Here is a 13,255-nt window from a genome sequence, read left to right as displayed (position 1 = left end):
ATAGCAGCTCCCCAGACATCAACATACAAAGTGTTTATGCTGTATGATCCCTGAGTCACCACAGATGAAACGCACAAGTGCATGCACGCCAACGCTACCTCTGAACACTTGCACAAGACTCCAATGTCTTTCCAACATCCTCCCACACACCATGTACCATGCATGTCAGACAAATACACACTTCTGTAAAACTCAAATGATATAAAACTGAATACCCGTCCAAAACTACAATTGGAAATAAATGGAACATGAAGAGACCTACCTACAGTTGTTCCCTCTCCAACTTTCAACATATTCAAACTAACCACACTAACTGTACAATTTGTGACTAAATTGAGTATGTAGTATGTTTATTGGTGATAGTATGGATATAGTTAGTATGCCAAAAGTTCCCGGATGTCATACTACATTTGCCAAATTCCAAAATTTACAAGCAGTGGACACAATTTCTGTGCTTTTAGGGCCCATAATGCAATTCTTCATAAAATGGGCGTGGCTTCACAACATTTTCAGATTTTAAGAAAAAAAGTCTGACGAGAGCAGATAAAAATTAATTGCTTTAACAAATTATGACAAATGTTAAGAAAATGTTGAGCAATGTAATATATTAATGACTTTTCAAATAATGTACTTTTGTAATCCAACTTTAGGTATTAGTAAACGTTAATAATCGATCAAATTGATCGCGGGGCGATGTGTATACAATAGCTCCACGTCTTGAAATGATGTGCGATAATTCTCTCTTCCAAAACATCCTGTCGTGTACTGGATGAAATCAAGTGTCTCTTCTTCGTTTGACCAATGAATAATTTCAAGGAAATTGCCAAGACTGGCGACATCGTGTGGAAGCTGTAGGACTTGTAAACTGGGAGGTATATATTTTCGCAGGCAATAGACAATACAGCCAACTGGCGGATTGATCTTTTTTTTTTTTTTTAATGAACAGTTTTCCTTGGGGTTTCGCATGTTAAACACGTCCTGTTATAGTCACAGACATGGTTTAACCAGTTTTAGAAACTTCAGAGTGTTTTCTATCCACACATACTAATCATATGCATATACTATATTCCTGGCATGAGTAGCAGGACTTTTGCACGATTTTTAACAAAATGTTGAAAAAATAGTTCCGGGCTCTAACCTCTCTGGGATATTCGGAACGGTAGCATCCCACCCCGCCAACAGCCAGTGAAAATGCAGGGTGCCAAATTCAAAACAACAAAAATCTCATAATTAAAATTCCTCAAGCATACAAATATTTTACACCATTTTAAAGATACAATTCTCGTTAATCCAGCCACAGTGTCTGATTTCAAAAAGGCTTTACAGCAAAAGCACCACAAACGATTATGTTAGGTCACCACCAAGTCACAGAAAAACAGTCACAAAAAGCAGAAATATAGATAAAATTAATCACTAACCTTTGATGATCTTCAGCAGCGTAGCCTAGTGGTTAGAACGTTGGACTAGTAACCGGAAGGTTGCAAGTTCAAACCCCCGAGCTGACAAGGTACAAATCTGTCATTCTGCCCCTGAACAGGCAGTTAACCCACTGTTCCTAGGCCATCATTGAAAATAAGAATTTGTTCTTAACTGACTTGCCTAGTTAAATAAAGGTAAAAAAAGATGACACTCATAGGACTTCATGTTACACAATACATGTATGTTTTGTTCGATAAAGTGCACATTTATATCCAAAAATCTCATTTTACATCGGCGTGTTGTGTTCAGTAGTTCCAAAACATGCAGTGATTTTGCAGAGAGCCACGTCAATTTACAGAAATACTAATAATAAACATTGATAAAAGATACAACTATTATAGATGGAACTTTGCATAAACTTCTCCTTAATGCAACTGCTGTGTCAGATTTCAAAAAAACATAAAACGGAAAAAGCATATCATGCAATAATCTGAGTACTGCGCTCAGAGACCAAACAAGCCAAAAAGATATCCGCCATATTGTGCAGTCAACAGAAGTCAGAAATAACATTATAAATATTCACTTACCTTTGATGATCATATTCACTTACCTTTGATGATCTTCATCCGAATGCACTCCCAGGAATCCCAGTTCCACAATAAATGTTGTTTTGTTCGATAAAGTCCATAATTTATGTCCAAATACCTCCTTTTTGTTTGCGCGTTTAGTTCACAAATAAAAATTCACAAGGCGCAGGCACTTAGTTCAGATGACAGTTCCATTACAGTTCGTAGAAACATGTCAAACGATGTATAGAATCAATCTTTAGGATGTTTTATCATAAATCTTCAATAATATTCCAACCGGACAATTCCTTTGTCTTTAGAAAGGAAAAGGAACAGAGCTCGTGCTCACGGCCGCGCGCAAGACTGAGCTCAAGGCATTCTGCCAGACACTTGACTCAAACAGCTCTTATTTGTTCCCCCTTCACAGTAGAAGCCTGAAACAAGGTTCTAAAGACTGTTGACATCTAGTGGAAGCCTTAGGAAGTGCAATCGGACCAAATTTTACACTTTATATTGGATAGCCAAAGACTTGAAAACCTACAAACCTCAGATTTCCCACTTCCTGGTTGGAATTTTTCTCAGGTTTTTGCCTGCCATATGAGTTCTGTTATACTCACAGACATCATTGAAACAGTTTTAGAAACTTCAGAGCGTTTTCTATCCTATACTAATAATATGCATATCTTAGCTTCTGGGCCTGAGTAGCAGGCAGTTTACTCTGGGCGCCTTATTCATTCAAGCTACTCAATACTGCCCCCCAGCCTTAAGAAGTTAACTATATGCTATCTAACTAACTACCCAACGTTTTTTGACTTGTTTACGCTTAGCTAAGTGGTATAGTCGTTGTGCGTTCTCAATGGACATTGTTAATGAAGTCGTACGATGTCTAGCTAGTAATTTGTTAGCTATGCTAGCAATAAGCTGCATAGCAACAGCATCAACTTCCAGTAGATGCGCTAGTACACTATAGTATGTAGTGTATACTCATTAAGTATGTAGTATACAGTATGGGGATTTCGAACACAGCTCTGGTGCCAAGCACAAGATCAAAACAAGGCGAGTCAGTCAGGAGGGGAGAAGTCCTCAGCTTCAAAACGTTTTTCTCTCCTTAGCAAAGCTAGCTTAGCTTATCTCGCTGTACTCAATACTGCACTTGTTTGTTATTATTGAATGGCAAAGACACAGACATCAAACCACATCCCCAAGACAACTCTTGTTTGCCATCAATCCTTCAGCATTTCTTAATGAGAATTGATGAAAAACTAGGCCAAATCAGGAAGTGCAGTCACCCTTTAAGGGCTTGACCCCTGTGCAGCACTCATGCTGATTGACTTTAGAGGTCAGTCACACTGTGTGTGTGTGTGTGTGTGTGTGTGTGTGTGTGTGTGTGTGTGTGTGTGTGTGTGTGTGTGTGTGTGTGTGTGTGTGAAGCACAGAATGAAGTTCTCAGCTGAACAGGGGATTTAGAAATTAGGAAAGCAACTAATTAATTGAAAAAATAATCTTATGATCCTGAAACATTTAGATTTTGTTCACCATTGAATTTCATTGAAAATATTTGCAAGGGCTAGTGCTTCGCCCACTCTTGCCCCTGTGGACTTTTGTATGTTTTTTTGCGTGTGTCTGGCCAGGGCTGTATTCACACTAACACAAAGCCCCTAAATGGGTAAAAGAGGCCTATTATCAGATGACGAAGGGACGGAAAGAGAAAAATGTGAATTTAATTGCATTTCACAGGGGGACAGCACATTAGAGTACCTCTTAATTGACATCACCTCACAACAGAACAAATAATGTGACAAAGAACATGCCTTGGATATTTAGAACAAACTATTTTTTAGTCCTTTAATAAATGTCACTAAATGTAATGTACGTAATCCCCAAAAGGGGGGGGGGGGGGTTCTAAACTGACACATGGAATTGTTTAAAAATTTGAAGATGAAGATGGATCTGTCAGAAGATGAGTGTAGCTGGTGCATGTAGTCAGACGCAGGAGAGCAAAATGAGTGAGCAACGTACTTTACTCAAAAAATGAAGGCACAATGTAAAACAAATACTCTTGACCAAAATAACCAACGGTAAATATTACGCACGGGTGAACACAGCACCCGTCGAAAAACCAGCCCTCATGAACCAAACTGAACATGTAATTGGATAATGAAAACCAGGTGTGTAGAAAATAAAGACAAAACCAATGGAAAATGAAAGATGGATCAGCGATGTCTAGAAGACCGGTGACGTCGACCGCCGCTCGAACAAGGAGAGGGACCGACCTCGGCGGAAGTCGTGACAGGATCATTTAGCTATCTGATTTTGCTTTAGATCTGCCACCTGCGGACATTGATGGATGCAGTGGATTGAGACGCATTCAACGCAAAAAAAACCCAGATATCTCTAGCTTAAACTGTCAAACCTTGATGGGAGCATCAATCAACTAAATATTTTATCTGACCTTTCTAGTTAAAATTGTTATAAATTTCTGAGGTGTAGTCACTTTTGAGGACACAAGCTCAAGTACACAGTTCAAGTATGATACAAATATGAATATATGAAATATTTCCTATTCAACAAAACAGTATGAATAAGGCTTGAAATTACTTATATCAGGGTTCCTCAACTGGTGGGTGATTTTGTTGGCAAATAAAAGTTCTATTGATTTATTCTTGGACATAAAAGACAAATCATCTCCAAGGGATTTGAATTTGGGAAATCTGATCCAAAGTATTCCTACACATAATAGTGATATACAGTGTGGAGAACAAGTATTTGATACACTGCTGATTTTCCTACTTACAAAGCATGTAGAGGTCTGTAATTTTTATCATAAGTACACTTCAACTGAGAGACGGAATCTAAAACAAAAATCCAGAAAATCGCATTGTATGATTTTTAAGTAATTAATTTGCATTTTATTGCATGACATAAGTATTTGATGCATCATAAAAGCAAAACGTAATATTTGGTACAGAAACCTTTGTTTGCAATTACAGACATCCTGTAGTTCTTGACCAGGTTTGCACACATGTTTGCACACACTGCAGCAGGGATTTTGGCCCACTCCTCCATACAGACCTTCTCCAGATCCTTCAGGTTTCGGGGCTGTCGCTGGGCAATACAGACATTCAGCTCCCTCCAAAGATTTTCTATTGGGTTCAGGTCTGGAGACTGGCTAAACAACTCCAGGACCTTGAGATGCTTCTTACGGAGCCACTCCTTAGTTGCCCTGGCTGTGTGTTTTGGGTCATTGTCATGCTGGAAGCCACAACCCATCTTCAATGCTCTTACTGAGGGAAGGAGGTTGTTGGCCAACATCTCGCGATACATGGCCCCATCCATCCTCCCCTCAATACGGTGCAGTCGTCCTGTCCCCTTTGCAGAAAAGCATCACCAAAGATTGATGTTTCCACCTCCATGCTTCACGGTTGGGATGGTGTTCTTGGGGTTGTACTCATCCTTCTTCTTCCTCCAAACACGGCGAGTGGAGTTTAGACCAAAAAGCCATCAGACCACATGACCTTCTCCCATTCCTCCTCTGGATCATCCAGATGGTCATTGGCAAACTTCAGACGGGCCTGGACATGCGCTGGCTTGAGCAGGGGGACCTTGCGTGCGCTGCAGAATTTTAATCCATGACGGCGTAGTGTGTTACTAATGGTTGTCTTTGAGACTGTGGTCCCAGCTCTCTTCAGGTCATTGACCAGGTCCGGCCGTGTAGTTGTGGGCAGATCCCTCACCTTCCTCATGATCATTGATGCCCCACGAGGTGAGATCTTGTATGGAGCCCCAGACCGAGGGTGATTGACCATCATCTTGAACTTATTCCATTTTCTAATAATTGTGCCAACAGTTGTTGCCTTCTCACCCAGCTGCTTGCCTATTGTCCTGTGGCCCATCCGAGCCTTGTGCAGGTCTACAATTCTATCCCTGATGTCCTTAAACAGCTCTCTGGTCTTGGCCATTGTGGAGAGGTTGGAGTCTGTTTGATTGAGTGTGTGGACAGGTGTCTTTTATACAGCTAACGAGTTCAAACAGGTGCGGTTAATACAGGTAATGAGTGGAGAACAGGAGGGCTTCTTAAAGAAAAACGAACAGGTCTGTCATGTATTGTCATGTTGTGTCTTTCTGTCCTTTCCTTTCACCCTGTCTCCCTCTGCTGGTCGTATTAGGTTACCTTTTCTCCCCCGCTTTCCCCCAGCTGTTCCTTGTCTCCTCCTAACTACCTCTTCACCCCTTTTCCCACCTGTTCCCTTTTTCCCTCTGATTAGGTCCCTATATCTCTCTCTGTTTTTGTTCCTGTCCTTGTCGGATTCTTGTTTGTGTTGTTCATGCCTGAACCAGACTATCGTCATGTTTGCTGCAACCTTGTCCTGTCCTGTCGGAATCTGCCGGTCCATCTGAGCCTACGTTTGTTTTGCTATTAAAGAAGCTCTGTTTACGTTAAGTCGCTTTTGGGTCCTCATTCACTCACCGTAACAGAAGAATCCGACCAAGAATGGACCCAGCGACTTCGGATCCTCTCCACTCAGCCGTCGAGATCCAGGGAGCGATGCTAGGCAGACACGAGCAGGAATTGTCTGCTGCTCGACATGCCGTTGAGACCCTGGCCACCCAAGTCTCCAACCTCACAGAACAGGTTCACCATCTCCGCCTCGATCCACCGGCCACTTCCAGGGCTTTCGAATCTCCGGAGCCCAGAATCAATAACCCGCCGTGTTACTCTGGGGAGCCCACTGAATGCCGCTCGTTCCTCACCCAGTGTGATATTGTGTTTTCTCTCCAGCCCAACACTTACGCCAGGAGCACTGCTCGTGTCGCCTACGTCATATCTCTCCTTACTGGACGGGCTCGTGAGTGGGGCACGGCAATCTGGGAGGCAAGGGCTGAGTGTACTAACCAGTATCAGGACTTTAAGGAGGAGATGATACGGGTTTTTGATCGATCTGTTTTTGGGGAGGAGGCTTCCAGGGCCCTGTCTTCCCTATGTCAAGGCAATCGATCCATAACAGACTACTCTATTGAGTTTCGCACTCTTGCTGCCTCCAGTGGCTGGAACGAGCCGGCTTTGCTCGCTCGTCTTCTGGAGGGTCTCCGCGCAGAGGTAAAGGATGAGATTCTCTCCCGGGAGGTTCCTTCCAGCGTGGATTCCTTGATTGAACTCGCTATTCGCATTGAGCGACGGGTTGATCTTCGTCACCGAGCTCGTGGAAAGGAGCTCGCGCTCTCCGTTGCCCCCCTCTCCGCATCACTACCATCTTCCTCTGCCGGCTCGGGAGCTGAGCCTATGCAGCTGGGAGGTATCCGCATCTCGACTAAGGAGAGGGAACGGAGAATCACCAACCGCCTCTGTCTCTATTGCGGTTCTGCTGGTCATTTTGTCACTTCATGTCCAGTAAAAGCCAGAGCTCATCAGTAAGCGGAGGGCTACTGGTGAGCGCTACTACTCCTGTCTCTCCTTCAAGATCCTGCACTACCTTGTCGGTCCATCTACGCTGGACCGGTTCGTCAGCTTCCTGCAGTGCCTTAATAGACTCTGGGGCGGAGGGCTGTTTTATGGACGAGACCTGGGCTCGGGAACATGACATTCCTCTCAGACAGTTAAGGGAGTCCACGGCCTTGTTCGCCCTGGATGGTAGTCCTCTCCCCAGGATTCAGCGTGAGACGCTACCTTTAACCCTCACTGTTTCTGGTAATCATAGCGAAACCATTTCTTTTTTAATTTTTCGTTCACCTTTTACACCTGTTGTTTTGGGCCATCCCTGGCTAGTTTGTCATAATCCTTCCATTAATTGCTCTAGTAATTCTATCCTCTCCTGGAACGTCTCTTGTCATGTGAAATGTTTAATGTCTGCTATCCCTCCTGTTTCCTCTGTCTCTTCTTCACAGGAGGAGCCTGGTGATTTGACAGGGGTGCCGGAGGAATATCACGATCTGCGCACGGTGTTCAGTCGGTCCAGGGCCACCTCTCTTCCTCCACACCGGTCGTATGATTGTAGTATTGATCTCCTTCCGGGAACCACTCCCCCCCGGGGTAGACTATACTCTCTGTCGGCTCCCGAACGTAAGGCTCTCGAGGATTATTTGTCTGTAGCTCTTGACGCCGGTACCATAGTCCCCTCCTCCTCTCCCGCCGGAGCGGGGTTTTTTTTTGTCAAGAAGAAGGACGGGTCTCTGCGCCCCTGCATAGATTATCGAGGGCTGAATGACATAACAGTGAAGAATCGTTATCCGCTTCCTCTTATGTCTTCAGCCTTCGAGATCCTGCAGGGAGCCAGGTTTTTCACTAAGTTGGACCTTCGTAACGCTTACCATCTCGTGCGCATCAGGGAGGGGGACGAGTGGAAGACGGCGTTTAACACTCCGTTAGGGCACTTTGAATACCGGGTTCTTCCTTTCGGCCTCGCTAACGCTCCAGCTGTCTTTCAGGCATTAGTCAATGATGTCCTGAGAGACATGCTGAACATCTTTGTTTTCGTTTACCTTGACGATATCCTGATTTTTTCACCGTCACTCCAGATTCATGTTCAGCACGTTCGACGTGTCCTCCAGCGCCTTTTAGAGAATTGTCTTTTTGTGAAGGCTGAGAAGTGCACTTTTCATGCCTCCTCCGTCACATTTCTCGGTTCTGTTATTTCCGCTGAAGGCATTAAGATGGATCCCGCTAAGGTCCAAGCTGTCATTGATTGGCCCGCCCCTAAGTCACGCGTCGAGCTGCAGCGCTTTCTCGGCTTCGCGAACTTCTATCGTCGTTTCATCCGTAATTTCGGTCAGGTGGCAGCTCCTCTCACAGCCCTTACTTCTGTCAAGACGTGCTTTAAGTGGTCCGTTTCCGCCCAGGGAGCTTTTGATCTCCTCAAGAATCGTTTTACATCCGCTCCTATCCTTGTTACACCTGATGTCTCTAGACAGTTCGTTGTCGAGGTTGACGCGTCAGAGGTGGGCGTGGGAGCCATTCTTTCTCAGCGCTCCCTCTCTGACGACAAGGTCCACCCATGCGCGTATTTTTCTCATCGCCTGTCGCCGTCGGAACGTAACTATGATGTGGGAAACCGCGAACTGCTCGCCATCCGGTTAGCCCTAGGCGAATGGCGACAGTGGTTGGAGGGGGCGACCGTTCCTTTTGTCGTTTGGACTGACCATAGGAACCTTGAGTACATCCGTTCTGCCAAACGACTTAATGCGCGTCAGGCGCGTTGGGCGCTGTTTTTCGCGCGTTTCGAGTTCGTGATTTCTTATCGTCCGGGCTCTAAGAACACCAAGCCTGATGCTTTATCTCGTCTCTTCAGTTCTTCAGTAGCCTCCACTGACCCCGAGGGGATTCTCCCTGAGGGGCGTGTTGTCGGGTTGACTGTCTGGGGAATTGAGAGGCAGGTAAAGCAAGCGCTCACTCACACTCCGTCGCCGCGCGCTTGTCCTAGGAACCTTCTTTTCGTTCCCGTTCCTACTCGTCTGGCCGTTCTTCAGTGGGCTCACTCTGCCAAGTTAGCCGGCCACCCTGGCGTTCGGGGTACGCTTGCTTCCATTCGCCAGCGTTTTTGGTGGCCCACCCGGGAGCATGACACGCGTCGTTTCGTGGCTGCTTGTTCGGTCTGCGCGCAGACTAAGTCCGGTAACTCTCCTCCTGCCGGCCGTCTCAGGCCGCTTCCCATTCCCTCTCGACCGTGGTCTCACATCGCCTTAGATTTTGTCACCGGACTGCCTTCGTCAGCGGGGAAGACTGTTATTCTTACGGTTGTCGATAGGTTCTCTAAGGCGGCTCATTTCATTCCCCTTGCTAAGCTTCCTTCTGCTAAAGAGACGGCACAAATCATCATCGAGAATGTTTTCAGAATTCATGGCCTTCCGTCAGACGTCGTTTCGGACAGAGGTCCGCAATTCACGTCTCAATTTTGGAGGGAGTTTTGCCGTTTGATTGGGGCTTCCGTCAGTCTCTCTTCCGGCTTTCACCCCCAGTCTAACGGTCAAGCAGAACGGGCCAATCAGACTATTGGTCGCATCTTACGCAGTCTTTCTTTTCGCAACCCTGCGTCTTGGTCAGAACAGCTCCCCTGGGCAGAATACGCCCACAACTCGCTTCCTTCGTCTGCGACCGGGCTATCTCCTTTTCAGAGTAGCCTCGAGTACCAGCCTCCGCTGTTCTCATCTCAGTTCGCCGAGTCCAGCGTCCCCTCCGCTCAGGCTTTTGTCCAACGTTGCGAGCGCACCTGGAAGAGGGTCAGGTCTGCACTTTGCCGTTATAGGACGCAGACTGTGAGGGCTGCTAATAAGCGTAGAACTAAGAGTCCTAGATATTGTCGCGGTCAGAGAGTTTGGCTCTCCACTCAGAACCTTCCCCTTAAGACGGCTTCTCGCAAGTTGACCCCGCGGTTCATTGGTCCGTTCCGTATTTCTCGGGTCATTAATCCTGTCGCAGTTCGACTTCTTCTTCCGCGATACCTTCGTCGCGTCCACCCGGTCTTCCATGTCTCCTGTATCAAGCCCGTTCTTCGCGCCCCCGCTCGTCTCCCCCCCCCCCCCCCATCCTTGTCGAGGGCGCACCCATCTACAGGGTCCGCAGGATTTTGGACATGCGTCCTCGGGGCCGTGGTCACCAGTACCTCGTAGATTGGGAGGGGTACGGCCCTGAGGAGAGGAGTTGGGTTCCCTCTCGGGACGTGCTGGACCGTGCGCTGATCGAGGATTTCCTCCGTTGCCGCCAGGTTTCCTCCTTGAGTGCGCCAGGAGGCGCTCGGTGAGTGGGGGGGTACTGTCATGTATTGTCATGTTGTGTCTTTCTGTCCTTTCCTTTCACCCTGTCTCCCTCTGCTGGTCGTATTAGGTTACCTTTTCTCCCCCGCTTTCCCCCAGCTGTTCCTTGTCTCCTCCTAACTACCTCTTCACCCCTTTTCCCACCTGTTCCCTTTTTCCCTCTGATTAGGTCCCTATATCTCTCTCTGTTTTTGTTCCTGTCCTTGTCGGATTCTTGTTTGTGTTGTTCATGCCTGAACCAGACTATCGTCATGTTTGCTGCAACCTTGTCCTGTCCTGTCGGAATCTGCCGGTCCATCTGAGCCTACGTTTGTTTTGCTATTAAAGAAGCTCTGTTTACGTTAAGTCGCTTTTGGGTCCTCATTCACTCACCGTAACAAGGTCTGTGAGAGCCGGAATACTTACTGGTTGGTAGGTGATCAAATACTTATGTCTTGCAATAAAATGCAAATTAATTACTTAATTTTAGATACATTTTCTGGATTTTAGATTTTTAGATTCCGTCTCTCACAGTTGAAGTGTACCTATGATAAAAATTACAGACCTCTACATGCTTTGTAAGTAGGAAAACCTGCAAAATCGGCAGTGTATCAAATACTTGTTCTCCCCATTGTATGTGATCGTATACAAGGTTAAAAATTATTGTTAGGTTTTAGTCAAATATATCTGTTCGGGCTTGTTGCAGTCAATTTGCAATCTACAAATTATTTTAAATTATGTTCTGGCCCCCTGATGTTCCGCTCCAGAAAAATTGGCCCGCTGCTGAATTCAGTTGATGATCCCTGACACATATGCTTCCGAATATAGCATAATCAAATTATAAAACGGCTAATTATAAGGTTTCACCTTCCTTATAACAGTAAAATACATATTTGTATGTTTAGTGTTAGAGAACATGTGCATATGTTCTGTGAACATCCCACAGAGCTTCCTGAACTCGTTAGGAACTCGCCTTTCATCTCATATTAATATTGTCTGTCTATGACAGAGAGTATTTTTCTTTAAAAATCTATGAATTATTTAGATTAATGGCTAGAAATTGATCTCTGAATGTGCTACCGTGATGATACCACTCTCTCCTGCTGCACTATGATGTAATGATCTGTGCTTTGTCAGTGGCTGTGATGTAGGTTTCAGCCAGGAGTTGATGGACAGTCAGAAGAACAAATTAAATGGTAGGAGGGACATCCCTGCTTCAAGTGGTGTCAGATTCCACATCCTATGTCACACAGGCTCAATACTCCTGTGTACTTGGGCATCAGGGCTATTGCTCAATGCAAGCCATTTCAATCTACGGTATCCACAGATAGATTTATAATCGTAAATGTCTGCCCGAACCAGTACCAAAATTAAGTCACATTTACTGATTTCTTATTAATCACTCTATCCATTTTATTGTACGGCTGATCAGTTTAATCTGGATTAAAATGAGTAAACAGTAAATCCACTTGGGAAAGTCAATTGTACTGTAGTCATATCTGCCTGACTCATTTCGCAAGTTTCCAGGTAGGTTTTACAGTGACAAGAAAAAGTATGTGAACCCTTTGGAATTACCTGGATTTCGGCATGAATTAGTCATAAAATTTGATCTGATCTTCATTTTAGTCACACCAATAGACAAACACAGTGTGCTTAAACTAATAACGCATAAATTCATATATTTGTCTTGTCTATATTGAATACATCATTTAAACATTCACAGTGTAAGTTGGGAAAAAGTATGCAAACCTCTAGGCTAATGACTTTTCCAAAAGCTAATAATAATTCAATCATTGAGACGAGATTGGAGATGTTGGTTAGAGCTGCCCTGCCCTATAAAAAACACTCACAAAATTTGAGTTTGCTAATCACAAGAAGCATTGCCTGATGTGAACCATGCCTCGAACAAAAGAGATCTCAGAAGACCAAAGATTAAGAATTGTTGACTTGCGTAAAGCTAGAAAGGGTAACAAAAGTATCTCTAAAAGCCATGATGTTTATCAGTCCACGGTAAGACAAATTCCACATCCTGTGGTAACTCAACAAAACACAAGAGGTAATAACTCCTTATAACAATAACTGTTTCACTCTTCAGCATGTCTATGTCTGAACGTTTGCTTTGGAAATCCATCTAAGTCATTCATTACAGTTTGTCATGATGGTGCTTATCTGTGGGTTCCCATTGGCTCTGGCTGAACACGGACTAAAGTTGCATCGCAAATGGCACCCTATTCTGTACTTAGTGCACTACTTTTGAGCAGATCCCAATGGGCCCCGGTCAAACGTAGTGCACTATATAGGGAATAGGTTACCATTTGGGACACAGGCTGAGCTGACTGTGCAGGTGGCTGATGGCTCATTGCCACAGAGGGACTGGAGACTGAGTCTCTTTTTCTCCGGCAGGGTCACGGGGGCCTGGGCCATTCCCATGACCTTCCCCTGGAGCACAACTGCAATGGCCACTCATAAAGGGGCAAGTCCATCTCCACCATGCAGCTGGTGAGTTTGTTTGTCTCTATCTGGCACCCATACTCTACTCCAAATGT

This window comes from Oncorhynchus mykiss, chromosome 11, assembly GCF_057628025.1.
Source record: "Oncorhynchus mykiss isolate SJ-2025 chromosome 11, ASM5762802v1, whole genome shotgun sequence".
Classification (NCBI taxonomy): Eukaryota; Metazoa; Chordata; class Actinopteri; order Salmoniformes; family Salmonidae; genus Oncorhynchus; species Oncorhynchus mykiss.
The sequence above is the reverse complement of the archived record's forward strand: the minus strand, read 5'-3'. Positions refer to the sequence as shown.